General features: G+C 42.0%; 1 long non-coding RNA gene across 1 annotated transcript in view; it reads left to right on the plus strand.

The window, feature by feature from the left end:
- The first annotated feature begins 692 nt into the window (after window positions 1–692).
- LOC116150724 (uncharacterized) overlaps window positions 693–23,193 on the plus strand; it is a 91,708-nt gene continuing 69,207 nt past the window's right edge. Inside the window, exons 1-3 of the long non-coding RNA XR_004134467.2 lie at window positions 693–880; window positions 1,653–1,754; window positions 3,011–3,112. This is a non-coding gene — a long non-coding RNA (uncharacterized LOC116150724). The remainder of the gene's footprint in view (window positions 881–1,652; window positions 1,755–3,010; window positions 3,113–23,193) is intronic.

The raw sequence follows: 23,193 nt of genomic DNA on the forward strand, positions 1-23,193 counted from the left end.
TTATATTTTGCTATTTTTAAAAATTAGAGATGTGGCCATACATATCAAGGAACTTTTTAAAAAGAGTGAATCTGTTGTCTTCTGCATCATTAAACTGAAAAAAAAAAAAAAGCCCCCACAACCAGTTAGCGTGGACATCTTATAGTCATGCTTCTGAATATCGCTGCGGTGGTAACACGGGAAGCAGCACATCCAGGTATTTCATGTAACAGAAACAAGGCACAGGCAGCAACTTGTATCCCGTGGCAGTTGACATGCTAATTTCTTCGCCTCCTCTCTCCGGCACGCTCCACCCCGCTTCACCAACCCCCTTCCTCCCCCCCCACCACCCCAGACACGAGGCACCCTCGGGGCCGTGGAAGGTGCCTTGCGGGGAGTGAAGAGGTACCGGAAGAGCGAGGGCAGAGCGCCTGGTACCCACACCCTTGGCGGCGGGGCGAGTGCGGGCGGCCGCCGCCGGCCGGGGGAGAGGGGAGCGGGTTAGGAGCGCGGGGTGGAGGCGGAACCCCTCCACCCTTCTCCGCCGCGGACTGGGGATCTGCGGCACGAGGCGCGGGGCCCACGGCCCCCCTGGCAGGGCCCGGGCGAGGATGGGGGTGGGGGGGGGGAGGACGAGGGGCGGAGCGCAGCGCGGCGCAGCGCGGGGCGGCGGGAAAGGGGCGGGGAGGACAGCTCAGGCTCCGGCGGGCAGAGGGACGGTGGCAGAACCTGCGGGCTAGGTGGGAGGCTCACCCTCGGGGAGGAAGGGAAGCAAGGAGCGCCGCCGCGGAGGAGCGAGGAGCCGCTGGGAGGCCGGGGGTCGGGCCGCCGCCGCCTCCTCCTGCAGCCGAGACAGCGCAGCCGGCGGGCGCACCAGCCGCAACGGCTACCCTGCGCGCAGGTGGGCACCCTCGAGCTCGGCGCTCGGTCCCCTCCCGGGCCACCGCGAGCCGGATGCCATCCCTTCCAGGCCACTGAGCTCGGGGACGAGGACTGGCCAGGTTCGGGGGCCGGAGGACGGCGCACGGCCCCTGAGTGTGCACGCTTATGCGCGCGCGCTGTGCTAGGTGGGGAAGAGGTGCCGAAAAGCTGCCTCCCTCGGGATTCACTCCCTCGGGGCTCCCTGTCTCCACCCCAACCCCCTTCGGACGAGCTGACCACCCGAGCGGCTTGGGAGGACTGCGCCTCCCCCTACCCTCGCCTGCAGTCTCGGTGGTGTGTGCGGTTCGCCCCCCTTTTCGCGATCCCCACCCAGCCACCATCAGGACGCCCCTGCTCCGGGCCCGCGGGACTGTAGGAACCTTGGGGGCGGGGGAGAGTGGTGGCAGGACCAGCCGGGGCGTGTGCGGGGAAGGCAGGAGTTGCTCGAGTGTTGTCTGCCGGGGCGGGTGCCTGAGTCCGCGCGCTCCCCTCGCGCTTTCAGGGCCAGAGGTGGTGGTGTTGGGGGGAAGGGGGGCGGGAAATGGGTTTGCTGAACTTATCTCCGGAGGCTGACTGCATACACGCACTTGGCGCCTTGTGCACGTTTGGACCAGGGCTTAATGGAGGCACGTGGGAGCAGGATTGGTCGCTGGCGGGCCCCCAAAAGAGCCTCTTGGGATGGCCCAGCGCGCGTTTGGGGTTGGGAAGGAAGGGAGAGGGAGAGTGTGAGTGTGTGTGAATGTCCGTCCTAGGGAGGCGGAGGAGGAGAGTGGCTCAAGGAGACTTCATTTTCCTGGATTTGCTGCAGTTCCTTAAACCCAACCAGGCTTTCGGGGCGTTAAAGTAAATTACTGGTAAGTGGGGACGGGTCCCTGGTGGGGCTAAAACGGCCCCCGGGTTGGTAGGCCTGCTGGCTGGGTGGCTTCTGGCCCTACCTCGCCTAGGGGGTGGGGGTGGGGGGTAGGGGGTGCTGCGTGTTGTTTTTGGCTTAAGGTGCTGGAGCTGGGACACTCGTCCTGGGTAGACTGTGGGACTAGGAGGAGGCAAAAAGCTGTGCGGTGCTGTCTGTTACTCTCAATTAACTCTGAAATCTCAGTGTCTGTCTGTCTCTGTTTCTTCCTCTCTCTCTCTCTCTCTCTCTCTCTCACACACACACACAACACCCTGGCGTAGTCTGCTTGTCTGTCTGTCTCTGTCTCTCACTCACATCCACACCGCACCACACACACCCTGGTTTGATCTGTTATTCTAAATTAACTCTAGAATCTCAGTGTGTGTGTGTGTGTGTGTGTGTGTGTCTGTGTCTGTCTGTCTGTCTGTCTGTCTCTCCTCCCCTCTCCACACATCCCTCTCATCTCATGGCTGCTTTGACTGATAGTTTTTGCTCATGGATTTTTATTCATCTACGTTTAAAATTTTTTTTTAAGATGGAGGTACTGGGAATTGAACCCAGGTCCTCACACATGCTAAGCATGAGCTCTACCACTGAGCTCTACCCTCCCCCATTTTTTTTAAGATAAAATACCTACCCGTATTAAAATCTGTGGGGTGTCAGAAAGACCTTTCAGCACTCACCCACATTCAAATCAAGAATAGGGCCTTATGATGACAATGCCCCACCTAATTGCTGTTTAGATTGGACAAAGCTCTAATTGGTGTTAGCATTAATATTATTTTAAATAGACATTTTACTACCATGTGAGAAAGTCATCTTTGCCTAGATCTTTCCCTCTTTTTGTCTTTGCAGCAATTTACAGAATTCTTAATTACCCGATTAACAAAATGGTCAAGTTGTCTTCTAATTTTAAAGGAAGGGTCTTGAAATGCGTTGTAGGTTGGCGTGAAAATGGTTCTGTGACTCCGTCTCTTTAATGACCTGATCAGAGTGGTGTTGATCTGAGACTTATGTATGGTTCAATTTCTAGATAATTTTATCAAACCGTTGCGGGAGAGGGACACCTCACCAGTTTTCCACACAGAGGAGAAGGAACACTTTGATCTCTTGGAGCAAATATTTTGCCACTTTGCCTCCAATTGTCCCTGTCAGATGCCTAGGAAAGATGCGTGGTTGATGAATAATACATGGCTTATTTCGCTTTTACGTCTACAGGTGGCAGTGTAGAAGCCAAGACGGGAGCTTCCAGAAGTGGTTTCCGAAAAATAAGAGTGAATATACCGGAGTAAGCAAGCACAGGGGTCTGAAAAACCACAGGTATGTAGAGCAATTAATCCATCTAACCGGCTTTATAATGATTGCATTCCAGAATCTTGACATTTACATAGACTTTTATGAAGTATAATGTATCTTGAGGTCTTCTCAAAGGAGAAAACAAGTGTATTTTATTTCAGACAGTGTATTTAAATACAAATACTGCTTGTTATTAAACTGCATTACTTTTGACTGCTCAAAAACAGAGGTGCCCACGTGCCTTTGCATTTAACCCGTTGTTTCTTGGTCTCTGCTTTTAAAGACACTTCCCCGGAAACTGTATAAAACTGCCAGTTTTATTGTTCTGAATAAATTACTTTGGGACACTGTTACCAAAAATCACCGGGTTGAGCCAGCAGAATGGTATTTGCTTTTTCCAAAAACGGTGTCTCACTGTTGACTGCACATCTCACTTATCAGAATACCGATGCATTAGGCGGCCTCTTTTAAACCAGCCCTTCTGTTTTTAATGCATTTTGTCATTCTTCCCTACCTTGCTGCTTTTCCAAGCCCAGCGTATTAGAGATACCTTCCTAATTTGCCCCCTTGACTCAGCTAACGGCGGGGTTAATATGGGATCAAAGATAATCAAGGTCTCAATCTCAGAAAGTTTTTCCTTGTGACGCAATTCAAAAGAATCTGCCTTGGGTCATCATTAAATGACAAAGTTTGGCCTATTAAGACCCTTTTTCACCCACTGGCTAGCATACTATTATGGATGGTAAAAGAAGCCAGAGCAGAGGTCAGAGTTCACCTTTGTGGATTTTTATTTTCTTTCCTTAAATTTGTGGGCCAGAGCTAATGGTGCCTTTTTTTTCACAGGGAAACTAAAGTTACTATGATGGTGGTTGTGCATGGGCGGCGGGGATCAAAATGGCAGTTACGAGAATGAAGCTTTCTCTTTCCTGGGGTGGAGGGGGTGTATGCCTTCATGCATTGGCAGAACGTGGTGATACCTTGTGATTTTTTTGACATTCTGCCTTTACAGCTGTGGAGGGGTTTGTTTAGCCCCTGCCAGTGAGAGTGTCAAACAAATCAGATACTGTTCTTGACGCTTAACATAAAGATCAAATGGGACACTTTACCAATAGAAAGCACACTGGGGGCTCTAAAGGCTGAAAGGTTGTTTACTGGAAAGATCGCATGGAGATGGAGTGGCTTCAGGAAAGCCCACAGACCTTTAGGAACACGGAAATTTGCACTGTGTGGGATTTGAATTCATTCTCTGACTCAGTAAACTGGGCAGTAACTCGTCCTCGCCCCATGGGTCTAAGAGGAGTAGGGTCTAATCCAAGTTAGAAAGAAAAAGCACAACGTTGAGATTTTATTCCTTTTTGGAATTAGAGCATTCTCATGATAGAGACACCAGGTGCTTTAGAGATGTTTTATTTTATTTTTGAGATATAACATATACACAATAAAGTGTACAAAATGCAATCATCTAAAGTGTACTGCTCAATGAATTTTTACATGTGTATATACCCATGGGACCCCTACCCAAGTCAAGATAGAGAACATTTCCAAGCACCCCAGAAGATTTCTTCCTCTTTCCCCTTCTGGTCAGTTTTCATCCCACTGCCAAGCTGAAGGCAACCACATTGTGATTTTGTTTTCACATTGTGATTTTTACAAACTCCAGCCACTAGTTTAATCTGCTGTTAACCCCCATATAAATAATATCACATGGAAGGGACTCTTGTGTGTGTGTGTGTCTTTTTTTACAGAACATAATGTCTTTGAGATTCATCCATGTTATGCGTATTTGTAGTTCATTCTCGCCTATTGTTGAGTAGTAATTCCATTGTATGGACATACCACAATGTGTTTAACCATTCTGTTGGTTTGTTGGATTATTTCCAGTGTTTGGCTAAAATGAGTAAAGCATCTATGAGTATTCTTGTGGCTTTTGGTGCACACACTTACTTCTTTTGAGCATATACCTAGGAATGGAATTGCCTGCTCACAGAGAAGGCTTATATTTAGCTTTAATAGATACTGCCAAACAGTTTTCCAAGGTGGTTGTAACAATTTAAATTCCGCCGGTAGCGTACCAGAGTTCCAGTTGCTTCACATTTTCACTAACACTTAGTTTTGCCAGTCTTTTGTAATTTTAGCTATTTTTGTGGGGGCATAGTGCTACCTCCTTGTGGGTCTTAAAACTTTTTAAAAATTTAAAATTGTGGCAAAATAGACGTAACGTAAATTTACCATTGTAAAACTGTTCCCATTGAACAATCACTCTCCATTATGTCTTCCCCCAGCCTCTGGCGACCACCATTTCACTTTCTATCTATAAATTTGACTACTTTAAGTTCCTCATATGGGTAGGATCATAGAATATTTGTTCTTTGATAAATAGTTTATTTCACTTAGCATAATATCCTTAAGATTCATTCATGTTGTAGCATGTGTCAATTTCTTTTCTTTTTAAGGCTAAATAACATTCCATTGCATGACTCTACACCACTTTCTGTTATTCCATTTGTCTGTCGGCAGACACTTGGGTCGCTGCTGACTTTTGGCTATTGTGAATAATGCTGCTAAGAACATGGGTGTACAGATATTTCTCTGAGACCCTGCTTTTATTTTGGGGGTACATACCTAGCAGTGGAATTGCTGGATCACATGGTAATTCTATTGCAATTTTTTAAGGACCCACCATACTGTTTTCCATAGCCACTGCACCATCTTGCATTCCCAAGAACGTACAAAGGTTTCAGTTTCTCCACACCCTTTCCAATGCTTGTTATGTTCTGTTTTTTGGGGTTTTTTTGTTTTTGTTTCTTTGATGGTAGCCATCCTAATGGGTGCGAGATGGTCCTTATGGTCCTACTTCATGTTTCCTGGTGAGTAATGTTGTTAAATGCCATTTCAGTTACTTCTTGGCATTTGGATACCTTTTGGTGAAATTCCTGTTAAAATCTTTTGTCTTTTTCTTCGTTCTTTGTCAGACTTCTTGTATCTTCTGCACATGAGTCCTTTGTTGGATGTACGTATTGTGGATTTTCTCTCCCATTCTGGCTTGTCTTCTCATTGTCTTCATGGTATTTTTTTTTTTGATGATTTTTAATAATCCATTTTTTTCCATGGCTATTGCTTTTTGTGTTCTATGCATGAAATCTTTGACCCCTTTGGGGTTATTTTTTTAAAAAAAAAAACCTTCCCTTTTAGTTAACTGAGAATATATAAAGGCAATCAGTTTGGATGCAGGAAATTAACCAGAAGTGTATTTCCAAAAAAGCACCCTAAAAATGAAAGTTAGTGATGTTCTTTGCTGCAGCAGGTGCCAGGAGGGGTTTGGAAAAAAGTGTGTTTTTCAATAAAATACATGGACACAGATGCTCTGACTCAAGTGGCTCCTGTTGCCTTCTCCTCCCCCCAGTTATGACCTCAGGGTCCCTCGAAAGTGGGAGGAACCCTAGGGAAGAGCTCGGTGGATGATGACTTGGCCAGAGGAAAGAATGTGGCAAAATGGATGGTCTCCAGTTTTTCCTTAATTGTCATCCAGACTTTCTGAATGATCCTTCTCTGCCTCTCTTCCATCCCCAAAGGAGGGCTGACCCTTGTTTGTTGCTACTTCTTTCCTTTGCCTCTGAAATATCTGCTGCTTTCTCGTCTCCATCTGCATCTTTCCCCTGAATGCCTCGTGTCCACGTTCCCTCTTGTCTTGAGCTGTCCCTCTCCCCCTGCCCTGTGTCCTGAAGACTCCCCAGGTCTTAGATCTCCTGCTCCCACCACCCATCCCTCAATGCAAGGTCCAGGTCGTGTTCTTACTTGCCTCTTAATCATCTCCCACTAGATACCCCGGCAACTTTATAAAAGATATCCATTTTTTCCTTTCCAGTCTGCTGTTCTGCTGTTACGCCTTCATTAATATATTTGCTATTCATCTAGGATCCCAAAGTAGAAATCTTGGCACTGCCCCCGATCCTCCCACGCAACTTCTATCACCCTCATAGCCCAGATTTAGTTGGTTGTCAAGGCTGCTGGGTCCTTCTTCTGTCTCTGAAACATCATTCAAAGGCATCTTCTCTTCTCTATATTTGCTACCTCGTGGTTCAGGTCCCCCATGGGCTTGTAATAATAGCCTCCCAATTGATCTCCCCGATTCTTCCTCTCGCCTCTAATCCTCCACCTGTCCTCTGCTTTCTTTTCCTAAAAGACAGATTTAATCATGTCATTTCCTCCTAAAAAATGATTTGTAGCTCTGCACGCCCCCGAGAGGCATTCAAATCCCGTCACCTGATTTACAGTATGACACCCTTCATTATTTGCCTTCAACCTGCTTCTCCGGCTCTGTCATCGGCCGTTTCCTCCCGGCAAGCCATCTGTCTTAAACTGTTTTCCATTCCTAGAACATTCCTTGAGTTCTTTCCTGCGTCTGTGCTTTGGCACACACCGCTGCTTCTACTTCAATGTCTGTTCCTGTCCACTGGTGACTTCCCAGTTTTTTCCCTTTAAAGCCAGCTCACACGTGACCTCGTCTTTCCAGCGAGCCTTCTTTTCCTCGAAGTCGACCCTGTTATTCATACTTCCTTTGGTGCAGTTAGAGGCATGATTCCGTAATTGCAGGCACTAGCGCATATTAATCCTTATACCCCCAGAACACTGCCGCGGATATGGAAGGCATTTAACAAATGTTCACTGAATAAATAATTCATGAAGAAGCTTAACAAAGCACCGCAATATTGGTTCGGTTAGTGGTTTAAAACAACCAGCATTTAGTTCGCTCTTGACTCTGTGGGTTGGCAGTTTGGACAGGACTCAGCTGGGCACTTCTTTGGATCTGGGCACGTTTTTTTTTTTTTTTGCTGGGTGAGTTGGGGGCTGGCTCCTCCGGGGTGGCCTCAGCTCCTCTCCACATGATTTCTCAGCTTTAACCAGGCTAGCCTGGACTTGTTAACACTGTGGGTGGCAGGGTTCTAAGCGAGTGTGGAGGCATGCAGGACTTCTTGAGGGCTAGGTTTGCAACGGGTACCAGGTTACTTCCTCTGAATTCTCTTATCCCAAACAAGTCACAAAGCCACCCCTGATTCAGGAGGTGGGGAAATAGATTCCCTCTCCTGAAGGGAGGAGCTGCAGTCATGTCGCAAGGAGCAGAGAGAGAGAGAGAGAGAGAGAGATGGAGAGAGAGAGAGATTAATTACAGCCATTTTTACACTTAGCTAGGAACAGGAATATGAGATTAGATGAGGCTTGTTCCAGAGGGCTGCTTCCACTTGGGTCACCAGCAGGGAGAACAAAACTTGACCCTGACTAATGGCGTCGACTGTTTGCATCTAAGAGGAGCCCTAACCAAGATAGCCCCGTGGTTCTTAGCATCCTCCATCTGCGCTCCCCTCAAGTCCTCTCTCCTTGTCCTTTTATCCAAAGTTTATTTGAGACAGTCCCAGTTTCCTTTGGCGTTGATGAAGTACCATTGGTGCTGTGGGCTGTCTTCTGCTGTATATACCCTCGGGCCCTGGGGACCTCCTCGTTGCGGAGCACCCTTGAGAATTTGCCATGGATTTGTCTCTAGCATCTGATTTAAGAGGCATTTTTGGAAGAGGAGAATGTCACGAAGTGAAAACAGATCTAATTGATCGGGGCTGTGCATCTGTGTTCTCCGTTACCACGTGAGAAATTTGAAGCTGTCCTCCTACTGAGAAATAGCAGTAGTTTACCCAGTCTTCGTGTTTGTGTGCTTTTCCAGCTGTTACAAACTCTTCAGAATGGACACATGAATCTAAATGTTTCTGATCTACTACCTATTGAAGAATCCTATAGAAGGAAGAGAGCACATTAGGAAGAAGCATCCTTACTCTATACAAGGAGGAGCCTAGCTGCAATATACATGAAGTGTACACTAGTAAATAGTCTTAGTAAAGCATGAGCGAGGCCAGTTTTCCAGAGATAATATAGTAACCATGGGTAGGTATGAGTTTGTCCAGAACTTGGTTTTAGTACACATCTGTATGTTTCAGGAGAGCTGGTTGAAGGAGTTTAAGAAAACAGATAAAAATTTTACATCATTCGAGCTTATTTCTACTAATCCTAGAGATACAGATGAACTGATAGGCAGCCAAAAAGCCTAAAAGAATAGAAGGCACTTAAAGGGCCTTAAGACCCCTAAAGACCCCTTATGACGTCTCTCACGTGTTTTCCTCCTGCTCTGCACCACTCCTAGATCGGCCATTGACACAGTTTAGAGGCATGAAAAATCCACAACTCAAGTAAGCCTCTGTCTACATAACAGATGTGCTACTATTTATGGGCGAAAATAGAACTTTCACTTGTGATAAAAATATCTTCTTGGAGCTTTTTCTTATGAGATGTTTTTCCTTTTGTTTTTTAGAGAACAAAAGATGTAGTTCTTATCTCACTTACTGTACCCTATTTATCGATCAGTTTCTTATTAAATCTCTGGATTGCATGTGCAGTTTATTTAACATGACAACATAAATTCAAGTGGCCACAGTGAAATGTTTTCAGAAGGCCACGACAATTTTGAGTTAGAAAATCAATATTTTTTTCTCTGTTAAAAATTTATCAAATCAAGGAATTTTAGCAGCTTGCAATAGGGTGCTGATTGAGATAGCATTTATAGGTTAACTTGTGCTTTGTTTTTCTAAAAGAGCTAGTTTGATATTATAGACAACATTGTAAAACATTTTATGTATTATATTCCCAACATGTTGCGTAATGTGTATATTTACTGATGTATAAATACATCTATACTATGTGGAGAGAGAAACATTGCTGCTCTGGTTCCCAGCAGGCTTCTAAATAGCCATGGGGCTGGACGCATCATTCTTACTGCTCTGGGCTTCAGTTATGTCATCTCTAACATAAGGGTTGGACTATTTATCTTTAAAGTCCCATCTTATTCTGACAACCCATCAGTCTTAAAGCTGTGGTTGTGTTTTTTTCCCCCTAATTTTATTAGCCTCTAAAAACTATTATTGCGATTAAAATTGTTTGATTGTATAAAATGTAGAATTACATGATTATAAGTAAGGTTAATGAAAGGCGATCAGTGGCTAGGTGGAAACCAGGATGCACTGATCCATCATAGTATATTCTGATTTATGTCATTGTAGAATTTTATCGTATTGGGTCAAGAGCAGAGTGACTATAATCTTAATAAAGAGTGTAAACTTAATGTTGAGTGGAGTGCCTACCCCTACACTGACCTCTTTATTCTCATCTTTTCAAGAATAGGAAGGCTAAGTTTGTACTGGACTAAGTTTGGGGGCTGCTATGTGACTTCCTCAGTGCTTGCCAAGTTTTTGTACTAAGCATGTGACATTGACTAATCCAGGTATGGTGTTCCTTATATTCATCCTGTTTTGGTCTGCCGACCTTGAATTTGGAGGTTGATGTCTTTCATCAGTATTGGAAAATTCTCAGCCATTGGCTCTTCAGATATTGCTTTTGTCCTCTTCTGTCCTCACTTCCCTCTGGCTCTCCAATCACATAATCATATTTCTTAGGATCTGTTCTTTTTTGTTTTTCTTTTCTATTTGAGTTTTAATGTGGATATTTTCCCTTAACCTTTCTTTTGGAATTATTTATTGATTTGTTTATTTTGATTGAAGTAGAGTTAGCTTACACTGTTGTGTCAGTTTCTGGTGTACAGCATCATGTTTCAGTCATACATATACATACATATATTCCTTTTCATATTCTTTTTCATTAAAGCTTACTATGAGATATTGAATATAGTTCCCTGAGCTATACAGTAGAAACTTGTTGTTTATTCCATCAACCTTTATCTTTAAGTTTATGAATCCTGTCTTTTGCTATCTCTAGTCTGGTATTGAACCCATCCGGTGAGTTAATATCAGACACTGTGTTTTTCTTAATTTCAGATACTTAATTTTTCTAGGCTGCCCATTTGATTTTTTTATATCGATTCTAATTCTCTTTTGAAATTCTCCATCTTTTCATCCATTTCCTTCCTTTTTAACCAGATAATCATTTAGTTTAAAGGTCTTGTATACTGAATCCAATAATCTGAATCTTCTGTGAGCCTGCATCTGTTGTATTTTTTTTCCTTTTGAATATTGGTTACATTTACTTGCAGCTTTTCTCATGTCTTAAGAATTTTTTAATTTTGTGCCAGACACAGTGGGTGAAAGGATCTTACTAGTTCTAGGTTACATCTTCCTCCAGAGACGATTTCCTTATTTTCCTCTGTTAGATAAATAACAGTGAGGTGCTGATCACCTTCACTCCATCAGAAATTGAATGTACAGGTTGCAAGTGTCTTTTTTTTTTTTTTCCTCCTGGACTTTTGATTGAAACCTTAGAGGATCTTTGTCTTCTTAGCGCTGAAAGACCGTGGGAGATTAAATTTTCCCCTTTGGCAGTCTTGGGCTTAGTCTCCTGTCCCCTTAATTTCAAATTCTTATGATTGTCTCAAGGAGAAAGCTGGTTATGTATTTGAGGCCACACTCCTACTTTGATAAAAACTTCATCTCCGATGCCCTGTGAAACTGGAGACTTCACTCTGGCTTTTTAGAAACCTTCAGCCTTAATAGCTCAGCTTCCCTCTCCCAGCTCCAGAACGGAACGAATGGCAGTATTTTCCATCTGTCACACTGGCTTTCGCATGTTCATCAAAAAGCTTTGCTGGTTTCTTTGCCTCAGTAGAAATCCTTTCTCCTGGTTAAGTCTCATCCATATGAGCCCAAAGTTCCCACAGGAAGATCAGTGATTATCTGCTCACCTCAGAAGGGCTCCCTTCATTTACTATTCTTTTTTAAAATATTTTTGTATTTTTTAAAAAAAATTTTATTGAAGTGTGGTTGATTTACAATGTTAGTTTCAAGTGTACAATTATATATATACACACACAAACATATATATACATATATTCTCAGATTCTTTTCCATTATCGATTACTATAAGAAATTGAATATAGCTCCCTGTGCTATACAGTAGGTCCTTATTGTTTATCTGCTTTATATATAGTAATGTTTATCTGTTAATCCCAAGTGCCTAATTGATCCCTCTCCTCTTTCCCCTTTGGTAACCATAGTTTATTTTCTGTGTCTGTCTATTTCTGGTTTGTAAATAACATTTTTATCTTTTTTGGAGTCCTTTATGGTCTAATGGAAGACTCATCCTTTTTTTTTTCTCCCTGCATGAAACATATAAAATGGGGTCTGCAATTTCAGAATGCATCATTTTCACGTCCTCATCTATTCTGCTCATGAGGTCTTCTGTTTAAACGTGAAACATTTTTCAGCTTCGTGATAAAAGTAATTTTGGTAGCAAGCACCTGCTGACTCATTCCAATCCTTCCAAAGGAGGCAAATGGGAATATATTAAACAATATGGTCCCCTTCAAAATAATTCCATTGCATTTGTTCAGTTTTTTCAGCTTTAATTTGTCTAGAAACCTTTTTGTAGGTAGAAGATGGTAATGGAGGTAGTTTCAGTTGATTTCAAGCTCTCTCAGATGGATTCCTTCTTGGATACATTTTCTTCTATTTTGTGTTAAAATGAGGCACGACTGTCATTACAGACCCTCCCGTTCGTGAGACGAATTTGCTGCAAAGAATTCTAGTACCATGAATAGGCAGCATCCATATGGTTTGCACATGTTAAAGGAGAGAAAGAGCCCCTCAAATGATTGAAATTGGAACCATTTCATTGTTAGGGAGCAGTTGTGTTGCTGACTTTTCTCTGAAGCTGTGTGAGACGTGGCTGGTGCCGAGAGCCCTGGGGCTAGTGGGAGCCCTGAGATCTAGTGTGAGCTCTGCCTGCCACAAGTCATTTGTCCCAAGAGACGCCTGTGTTCTCATCCTGAGGATGAGGATCTTGCCCTTTGGCTTCCAGTCGTTCCCCACTTGGAAATTAAGATTGTACTTGCATTTCAGTAAACTATATTGCAGGATCAATGAAAAGAATACGGCTATGCCAATTTCTTTTGACTCATGGATTTTCTGTTTGCGACACCAAAAGCTATGTGTCTCTCTCTAAGAAACAATAAAAAAAAAATAGTACCTTTGAGTTGTGAGTGCCTAGATTCAAATCCCAGGTTTATCGTTCATCTGCTTGGGGGCCTCGGGCACATCTTCAATGTCTATAAGCCTCAGTTTTCTCAATCGGAAAATGGGTAGAATAGGAGAGCAGCCTTACCTATTTCTCAGGGCTGTTGTGATGATTCACTAAAACTTCACTTCATGTGTGAAGGCTCTTTATAAACACTAAGGAGCTGTAAAAACGTCCATTATCATTAGGACTGGAATGACACCTTGTCAGCAGTAACCATCTGTTTGTTGTGGCTGTCACTGTCAGAAGTGAGATGGGAAAACAGCCCAAGGGTATTTAAATTATATCCACCTTGACTTTTGTTCCCCTTTCACTTTTTGTGGGGGGTGGGGGGTGGGAGGGAAGGGGTCTAGGTAAGCTGACACTGTATTCAAGGTGTAAGCTCTCTCTTTGAAGCCCTTGAAATGCAGAGCTGGTTGGGACGGTAGGATTATTTTCGCAAATCCTCCTCCTTTAAAGATGCAATTTAGAGACTTTAACTGACTTAAGGGAACAGAGCTGCTTCTAGGTAAAGCCCACAACTCGGACCAGTAAGTGTTTGCTCTCTGTTTAAACCTCGAGTTGGACAATTACTTCTACAATGTTGGTCAAGGAGCGAAATAAAGAGATTTCTTTTGCTTTCAAACACTGGGATTTTCCACTTCCTTTCTCCCTAACCTCCTGACATCGCTCACTTGTCTCCTGCCTCACAGCCCCCACTCCCATCCTGGTGGGTGGTGCCTCCCCCTACTTCAGAAGAGAGAGTTCTCCACCTCTCACCCAAAGCTGCTAACCCCCCCCCCAACAACAACATGTGCTTTTGATTCTGACCCCGTTTGCCTCCTCCGGGATTTATTCCAGCCCTTATCCTATCTGTGTCTTATCTTTCTTTCCCTTTCTGCTGGTTCTCTTTAGCCTGTGGAGGTACCCAAGCTTGTCATAGAATTTCTTGTTTTGTTTTTACTTTGTCCCACACACTACTTCTTTTCAGTACTTGGCTACTTGAAAGAGAAATGGGTAAGCCGTTTACTTTCATTCCTTTTCTTTTCCTTTTCTTTTCCTTTTTTCATTTTCTTTATTGTGGTAGAATACACAGGACGTAAAACTTGCTAGCTTGTACCATGTTTACGTTATACACGTCAGTGGTACTAAATACATCCATAGTGTCGCGCAACCATCACCAGCATCCGTCTCCAGGATGCTCTTCGTTTTGCAAAACTGAAACGCTACCACCATTAAACGGTAACTCCCCAGGGCCCTCTCCCCCAAGCCCCTGGCAACCGCCGTGCCCCTTACTGTCTATGTAATTTTTCCATGTATTCCTTACGCAAGGGTATGCAAGCACAGTGATGGGGGGGGGCTTGGTGGTAGCCCAGAAAAGTTCCCCGCCCTCCCTGTTGTCCTCTGTCTCCCTCTTGTTCCTCGTTTTCTTTCCTTTTTCTCACTCTCTGCCTCTCTCTTGCCCCCTGCTCCGCCCATTCCCCCAATGGTTGCAATCTGTTTGTTGGCCTCTCATGGGGACAACTTGGTCCCCAGCTCCTGGGCACTTCTTCCTCCTTTTGGCCTCTTTGATCCCTCCTCGGGATCTAGGCTGGCTTTCTTCCCCTCGTCTGATTTTTTTTTTTTTTTTTTTGGATGATGTCCTTCTGCAGGGCAATTCAGCAGCAACCCGGAGCCCCTCGCCCACTCTCCCTCCATCTCTGGTCTTCCAGCCGACATGGAGGGGGGCTGTTTCCTCGCACCCTTGACACACCCAGCTGAGCCATGCCTCCAGCCCCTTGCTTGTCTTCTTCATCCGCATTCTGCCCCAGTGCCTTCCTCAGGGAAGTCTTTACCAGCATCCTCAGCTGCAGCTCCACAGAACTTCGGCAGTCTCTCTAGCAGCCCCGATTTCAGTGCCAGTGGGATTTCCAGTTTTGTCCCCTGCCCCCCTCCGTGTTCAGAGAGTGCTTCCTGGGCAGGAACGCATTCGTTCATTCAAGTACACTTGCTATGTAGATAAGTGCTTTTCTGATTTAAGGGGCTGAATGTTGCTCAACCACAGGGAACATCAAGGTATAAAATCAGAAAAGAGAGGTGCACATTGTGCTGTGTTGTGGGAATCTGTGACATCAGCTAGTCAGTAAATCTTGAGTTATTTTACACCAAGTACCACAATGTACTAGGTTAGGTCGCATAATGGCCTTCCAAAGATGTCTGTGTCCTAATCTCTGAACCCTGTGAACATGTGAAATGGCAAAGGGGGAATTAAGGTTGCAGTTGGAATTTAAGAGTGCTCAGCTGACTTGAAAATAGAGAGATTATCCTGGATTATCTGGGTGGGCCCTCTGTAATCACAAGGGTCCTTAAAAGTGGTATGTACTGTAGGATCTCCTTAGAGCTAAAGTTCATGGACTGCTGCGGGCCTCAGATTGTCTTGAATATTGTTTTTGGTTAATGCTTCACTGATAAATTCTTTTCTATAACAGATATAATCATATCGGTTTTCTGTGATCTTTCTTAGCTGTAGTGAAAGAGAGGTCCTTCTGAGTCATGCGCTTTCTGCCTATCACCATATTGAATGTGCTAAATAATCCAAGAAATAGATATTAAGTCCTTTTTAGATGAGGAAACAGGCGCAGAGCGGTTAACTTACACAAGGTCACACTGCTAGTAACTGGTGACCCCGAGGGTTCACTGCACATAAAGAGAGAAATTCTGAGATGTGACAGCTTCCCTTTTTTGCAACGCATGCTTGTGATTTATACTAATTTTTAAGAAGCCTTGCCTTCAAATTTGAAAGTTGAGGATGAATTGGAATTTTATCAAAGCCGTATGACACTGTAACAGACGTAGACAACAGAGGACAAAAATTGACTGAAAGTTCACCAAAATCTTGATTATATTTTGATATATTTCCTTGGAGTCCTTTTGTTCCCATGCATATGAATGTCGTCCTTTCCCACAGCTATAATCATAGTCACATTGTACTTTTTGCATTTTACATTATGTATTTTTTCCTCTCATGTGTTTTTATTATCTTTAATAGGCGTAGATTGTTTCCAATTTTTGATTACAAGTAATACTGAAAGAACAGTTACTATCTGGGACATGCTGTTCTCTTGGCTGAGAGCAGGAACACAATCCAAACCATGCAACACAGTTAAAACCTCTGCTTGCAGGTGGTTGGTGACATATCTGCTCACATTTCAAAGTGTGATCAAAGTGTGTCCTGGGGCCAAACCCAGAGTCCGCCAGGTGGGCACACACACTTCTCCCCCATGACGGCCCATGACGGCCCACAGGTTGAGCAGCCCGATTTTAGAGAGGGAGAAGTAATTGGGAGTCATGATCCCATTTACTACCGGGAAGGGAAAAGAGAGGATTAAAACACAAAAATAGAAATAAATAAAAGCAGTAAATATAGACAGACTGGTGGGTTTTGAATCCAGATTCTGACCTCAAGCAGAGGCTCTGTCTGCAGGTGCTTCCTCTGAAGTGGAAAGATTTTAAAAAGTGATGTGTTGAAAGCATCACTTTGCCTGACATGGAATAAACTGCTAGTCAATGTTAGTTTCCTTTAAAGATGTAATTTTTTAAAAAATAAAGTATAGTCAGTTACAATGTGTCAATTTCTGGTGTACAACATAAAGTTTCAGTCATACAGATACATACATATATTCGTTTTCATATTCTTTTTCATTATAGGTTACTACAAGATAGTGAATATAGTTCCCTGGGCTATACAGCAGGACCTTGTTGTTTATCTATTTTATGTATAGTAGTTAGTACCATGTTACTGAATGAGCCATTTCAGTGCCCCTGTTTGGATGGAACTCGACTTTCTTGAGTTTTAACTCAAATATATACAGCCATTGTGGATTTTCTAGTCTTTAAAGAAAAGATCCGCCTCATTTGTGCATTAGTCTCCTTAAATTCCTTTAAAAAGTGCATAATTACTTTTGGTGGGAGCTAATTTTAAATTCCTGGTCCCTAGGAATCCCCAAGGGGTGAATATCAACATTTCCCCAATGATTATGTATTCTTTGTTACTTAAAGGGTGGTCCACGGGCCATCGGCCTCCCCAGCAACTGGGGGGCTTGTTAGAAATGCAGGACTTTGGGCTCCTCCCTTAGACTTATTGAATCAGAGTGTGCATTTCAGCAACATCCCCAGGGGATTCCTTTGTGTATTAGAAGCTGAATAGCACTGAGGTAGATGGTCCTTAGAAATGCTGTTTTAAAAGAAGTTTTCTTTTTGAATTATTTGCCTTTCAATTTGACCCCGATGAATACATCAATAATAATAATAATTAGGTAAAATTTAAAAAATTTATTGTATACCTCTTTATTTAAAATAGGCATAATTGGAACAGTAATTATTTAGAATCATTGTTTTTTTCCTTTTTAACTTCTAAGAAAAGCGATGTTATTTTATCTGGAAGTCTTGGATCTTGCTTACAAGCTATTGGGCCACGACATTTTGTTTGGCTTATTTGAATCTCGGAAGTCTCAGGTTTTTATGAGATGAAACTCAAGCAGTGTTACAAGTGATCTAACATGTAACATCTTGAGTCTTTGGAACAAAGTGATGATTCTTGAACTAAAGAATCTTTTGTGCTGCTTGTTCCTGTTCTTTGATGGTCATCTTGTCCTTGAGTTTCCTTACGTGTGGATTCTGTGTAGATATCAGCGGATCTAACTCACTGGAGGGAGGCGCTGAATGCAGTGGGGTTTAAAAATCCTTTACAAACTCAGATGCCCAACCTATGTGAAGTGTTTGCCTGGCTTTAGGGCAAATGTGCACCTGTGTTTGTCGATATAAATTTTATTGGAACTCAACCATGCCGTTTTACTTAATGGTCTGTGGCTGATTTCAACAACACAATGGCGGCAGAGGGACAGAGACTACATATGACCATTTATGGAAAAGATTTGTCAACCTCTGGTATCAATAATGAAAGATAGCTATTTGGATGTGTGTGAAATTCTTGAGCAAAGGTGTTGGAAGAGTCTTGATTCTTTAGATAAAAAAGGAGTCAATCTAACACTGATTAGGTTTTTATTTCTGTTCTTCCAAATTATCTGTTTGTGTTAGGGCTGACCATAGGTTAAATTAACTTTGCCACTTTTTGGACTTAACTTTAAGTCTTTCAACCACTCCTTTTCAGAGGACTGAAGACGGTGCTCTGACGCTGACTCTCCTACACAGTGCACTAGTTCATCAATGAACTGTGTATGTTTTTATATTTTTTGTGGATGTATGCTAGCTCTCTCCTGCAGCCCAGTGACTGTTTCCCTTCCAAACCTGCCAATCTCAGGCTCTTCCTTCCCTGGGGTGCCGCCTTGTGGTGGGCCGTGGGCCCTTCACTGACAAACTCCTGCACAACTTAGTCATCAAGGAAAGTGAATCAGCCACGGGGTGACTCATTGCAAACCCCGTTCCGGGGTAAGAAACCCCATTGTGTACCTAAGAGATCATGAATCATTAGACTGGGACGACCTGCTGGTGGATACAATTTGGAAAAAGTCCCCTATTATGATTCGAAACCCTTTTCCTCCTACTATAAATGGGCATAGAGTAAACATTAAAAAAATAAAAAGACATTTCTCATTAGGACTTTTGGGGATTTAATCTTAATTTACATTTTAGTTCAATTTCCTTAACGCTTTGTTCTATGTGGTTGTAGGTATATTTTTTAAAATACTATACATACTATATATACGTAAATACTTTTAAATAGTTAGATAATATTAAAAATAATATGCAAAGAACTGCATTATTCATTATCTGACTTTCCACTTAGTTCTAGATGAAATATGTTGACCACGCCACATCAGTCCACCAACATTCCATTGATTCAAATCACTACTGTAGTAACTGCCAAGTTCTTACGTTAAAGACTAGAATATTCTCAAAATTGGAAGAAAGATGATATCATTTATTTACAGTAATTTTTAAGTGATAAAATGCCTGTGTCTTAAAGAATCAATTGCTTAGATATGCTGCAATTAATGTCTTTAGCTCCAAAATACAGGAATTATGAGCAAAATTATGAACCAGATTATTCTTCCGTAGCTCTCACCAATCGAGTTGGATGAAGATGAGGAGAGATATGTTACTCATAAGAATTGACAGATCTGGGATACATTCAGCACAAATAGCACTTTAGAGATGTCTAAAACTATGGCGTTCAGCTAAATGTCCCCATAGTTTAAAGATATATTTGTTCCTGAATGTTGCCAAGGACCCGAGCGCTGTGAGCAGCTTGCAGTAGAGATCTGTGTGGTTGCTATGTGCAAAAGCCCTAGAATAAGCAAGCGGGAAATGATATCAGGGTGGGTAAATATTACTATGGTAACAACTAATTTTCTAGAGGAGAAATTTGGCAAAATAAAGCAAGAATCCCTAGGACTTGGGTAGAAATATATTTTGTACAAAATGGAGACTACCTCAAAAGAAAAGTCATGCTTTTGATTCCACTTTTTCTTAAGAACACTTTTATGACATGGAATCATTTACAATGTGACATTTTGAGTGGCTTGCTAATGCCCTGTTGGGTTTGGATAAAATCACAAGAGAAGGTGCAGAGCCCTGAGAGAAATCAGCGTCATTCCATTTTTCCATTTATTTTTCTTAGCATGACAGTACCAAAATATGCTCTTCACATGAAATACGTTGTTCTAGAGGAGGTAATTTTATTTTTTCTAATTCTGTTATCTCAGCTTACTCTTTTTTTTAATAATTAAAATTATTATTTTTATATTGAGTTATAGTCAGTTTACAGTGTTGTGTCAATTTCTGGTGCACAGCACATCAGCTGACTCTCTTGATCATGAAATTCTTTAAATACAGCCTGGATCTCTCGCTCTTACTTTTTTTTAGAGGAGGCACTAGGGATTGAACCCAGGACCTCGTGCATGCTAAGCACGTGCTCTACCACTGAGCTATATATATACCCTCCCCCAGTCTGGATCTCTTGAGTTGCTTCTCACTTGACTTTTCTTTCATATTTCAGTAGGATAGAAAAAATGCCCACATAATTATTAAAGCCATTTTTTGATCACTAAGTACTGACAGTTTCTTCATCTTTTCTTCTATTGTGGTGGTCTCATCCCCTAGCTACACCTGGAGTCTTAAGCTTGTACAAAATATAGATGCCTGTGCTTGGTCTCAAATTTCTGATTGCATTGATTTGAGATTGGGCATGTCCGTGTGTGTGTGTGTGTGTTAAACTACTCATGAGATTGTAATGTGCAGTCAGGCTTGAGAATTCCTGTTCTAGACCCTTAGCAAATCCTTAACAGTTAACCACCATCATACTGATGATCTGTAAAATGCTGTAAAAGATGTTAAATTGCGGTGGATGCAGCTGGTTATAACTAGAGTGTCTGGTGGTCTCAGAGCTCTCTGCAGCTCTGAGTTTCTGGGGTTCTAATCCCTGTACCGTGGGAGATGTCTCGTTAATGGCTGCGTTAGCCAACTCATTTGAGACACTTAGCAAGGAAACACCTTTGTGAGGAAGGAGACCTAATCTGGTGGGGTGAGAAATCAGAGTTAAGTGGTAGCTTCACTCAGCAGAATGATGGTCCCACCATTCTGCGCTGAAGACGTTCCATGAAACGATCCCATGAGATTGGTTTTATTCCATTTGGACAACTCGGGACACGGAGGCTGAAAGAGGATACCTGAATAGGAGGTGCCAGGGCCAGGATTTGCAGGCAGATCTGTTGGTCTCTTAGATAATATTCTTTTTGCATCTTATCACACTGATTCTCACATGTTGCTTGAATCTCCCATGGCCTTAGTTGCTTGGGCTGTGAATGTAGAAATAAGGACAAGAAAGCTCACGGGCAACTCATGCTGCCACAGTGAATACCTATGTGTTTGAACATCTTTGGACCAATGTGAATGCTCATTGATGGGCGACATAGAGATCCTTAGTGTCTTCAGCCTGTGAAGGCTCTTTATTACTTTTATGGAAAAGTTATACTGTGATCATCTACTATATACACGTAAAAGGGGTTCTCACAATTCTTTCCGGAAAAGAACTATTGGCGTAGCCTCCTGAAGTCTTATTTATTGAATGTGTTAAATGTAATTTATTGAGAGTTCTGTTAAACTTGTCATCTAATAATGATTTCAAGTGAAGTAGTTCCTGGTGGTCAATTTTTATTAACCGAATGACTGGTAATGTCTTTGCTCAGAACTTCATATGTCAGTTTAAGACTGTAAACTTATTAATAAAAACGGGAAGATACCCCCTCCTTCCAGTTATAGCAAAGATAATTACAAAAGCAATTTCCATTTACTGACCTTCTATTATGTGACAAGACACTGTAGATATATTCTCTCTAATCGGGAGTTAAGTGGAATTCTTATTTTGCAGTAGAGAGGACTGGACTTAGCTAAAAAAGACTTTCCCCATACTGCAGTGCTAGTGAGCGGTAGAGCTAAGACTGAAACCCAAGTCTTCTGACTCTAGAAGATCTTGCTAGGGAGACTGTTCCTCTGTTTACTCTGTTTAAAAAAAAAAATAATGACATTTCACTAAATTTCTTCAGTGATTGTTCCCAATTGGGATTCTGCTTCCACCCTCCCACCCCCTGTCTTGTAGCTGCTTCCATGGGGATTTTTAAAAACCTTTTCTGCATGTATGCACATGTATGAAATGCACTCTACATACAGAAATGTGGTTTTAGGTGCGCAGCTGAAAGAAATATTGTCAGCGAGCTCCCATCTCTCCACCACCAAGGCCAAGAATTGGAATGGTCCCAGGACCTCAGAAGCCTTGTCTTTCCCCTTCCAGTCAGTGTCCTTTGCTCCCAGAGGTATCCTGACTCTATGCAAACCTTATTTTGCTTTTTAATTTTCTACCTAAATATTTATCCCCAGATGATGCAGTTTCGCCGATTTTTGAGCTTTATGTAAATGGATTAATATACTACATACTCTTGCATCTGGCTTTATTTGTTCAACATATTCATTGATGTCGTTTTCTGCATAATGATCTTACACATATTTTGTTAGATTTAGTCCCATGTATTTGTTTGATATTATCAAAATGGCATATTTTTAAACATTTTATTTATAACAATTGCTGATATATACACATAAATTCTATTTTATTTTTTTAACAAATTTTATTTTTGAGCTTTGATGTTATAGTCATCAATCTTGCTAAAAACCCTTTATAATTGTAATAATAGTGATCCCTTTGGTTTTTCTATGAATATAATCTTCTCATCTGTAAATATTAACTCTTTCTTTTTAATCTTTCTTTTTTCTGCCTTATTGCCATGGCCAAGACCTCTAGTGCACTGTCGAGTAGAAGAGATGACAGTGGATGTCCTGTCTCATTCCCTTTTCTAAAAGGGACTGCTTTTGATGTATCATCATTAAGTATTATGTTTATTGTAGTTTTTTGGTATGTATCTTTGTTTAGAATAGGAATTTTCCGCCTGTTGCTTATGTTTTAGATCATTAATAGATGTCACTTTTTCTACATCTATTGAGATGAGAAGATTTTTCTCCTTTAATGTATTAATATGGTCAATTATATTGACTGATTTAAAAAATTATTTTAAACTGAGTGTGGATTCCATATTTAAATTCAATTTGATCAGGGTATATTATTCTTTTAAAATAATGTGGATTTTGTGTGCCAGGATTTTCTTTAAGATTTTTGCATCTGTGATCATGAGTGAGATTGGTTTTCACTTCTTGTTTAGTTCTAGTTGTGTTTTTATGTTTGGCTCAATCTAGACTCCAAGCTGTGGATAATGCCTTTTGCTCTGTTCTGTGACAAGGTTTGTATCGTTTATCCATAAATCTTTGTGTTAAGTGTTACTGCTTTCTTCAAGTTTTGGTAGAACTTGCTGGTACAGCCATCTGCACATGCAGTTTATTTTTTACCATGAGAAGGTTTTAAATTACAAATTCAGTTTCTTAAAGCACTGTTCAGGTTTTATATTTCTTGTGACCATTTTGATAAATTCTAGTTTTTGAGACTTTTTCCAATTTATCCAAAATTTTAAACTTTTTGGAATAAGGTTGATTGAAATATACTCTTTAATTATCTTGAT

The sequence above is a fragment of the Camelus dromedarius genome, chromosome X (genome assembly GCF_036321535.1).
Source record: "Camelus dromedarius isolate mCamDro1 chromosome X, mCamDro1.pat, whole genome shotgun sequence".
In the NCBI taxonomy this organism is placed as follows: Eukaryota; Metazoa; Chordata; class Mammalia; order Artiodactyla; family Camelidae; genus Camelus; species Camelus dromedarius.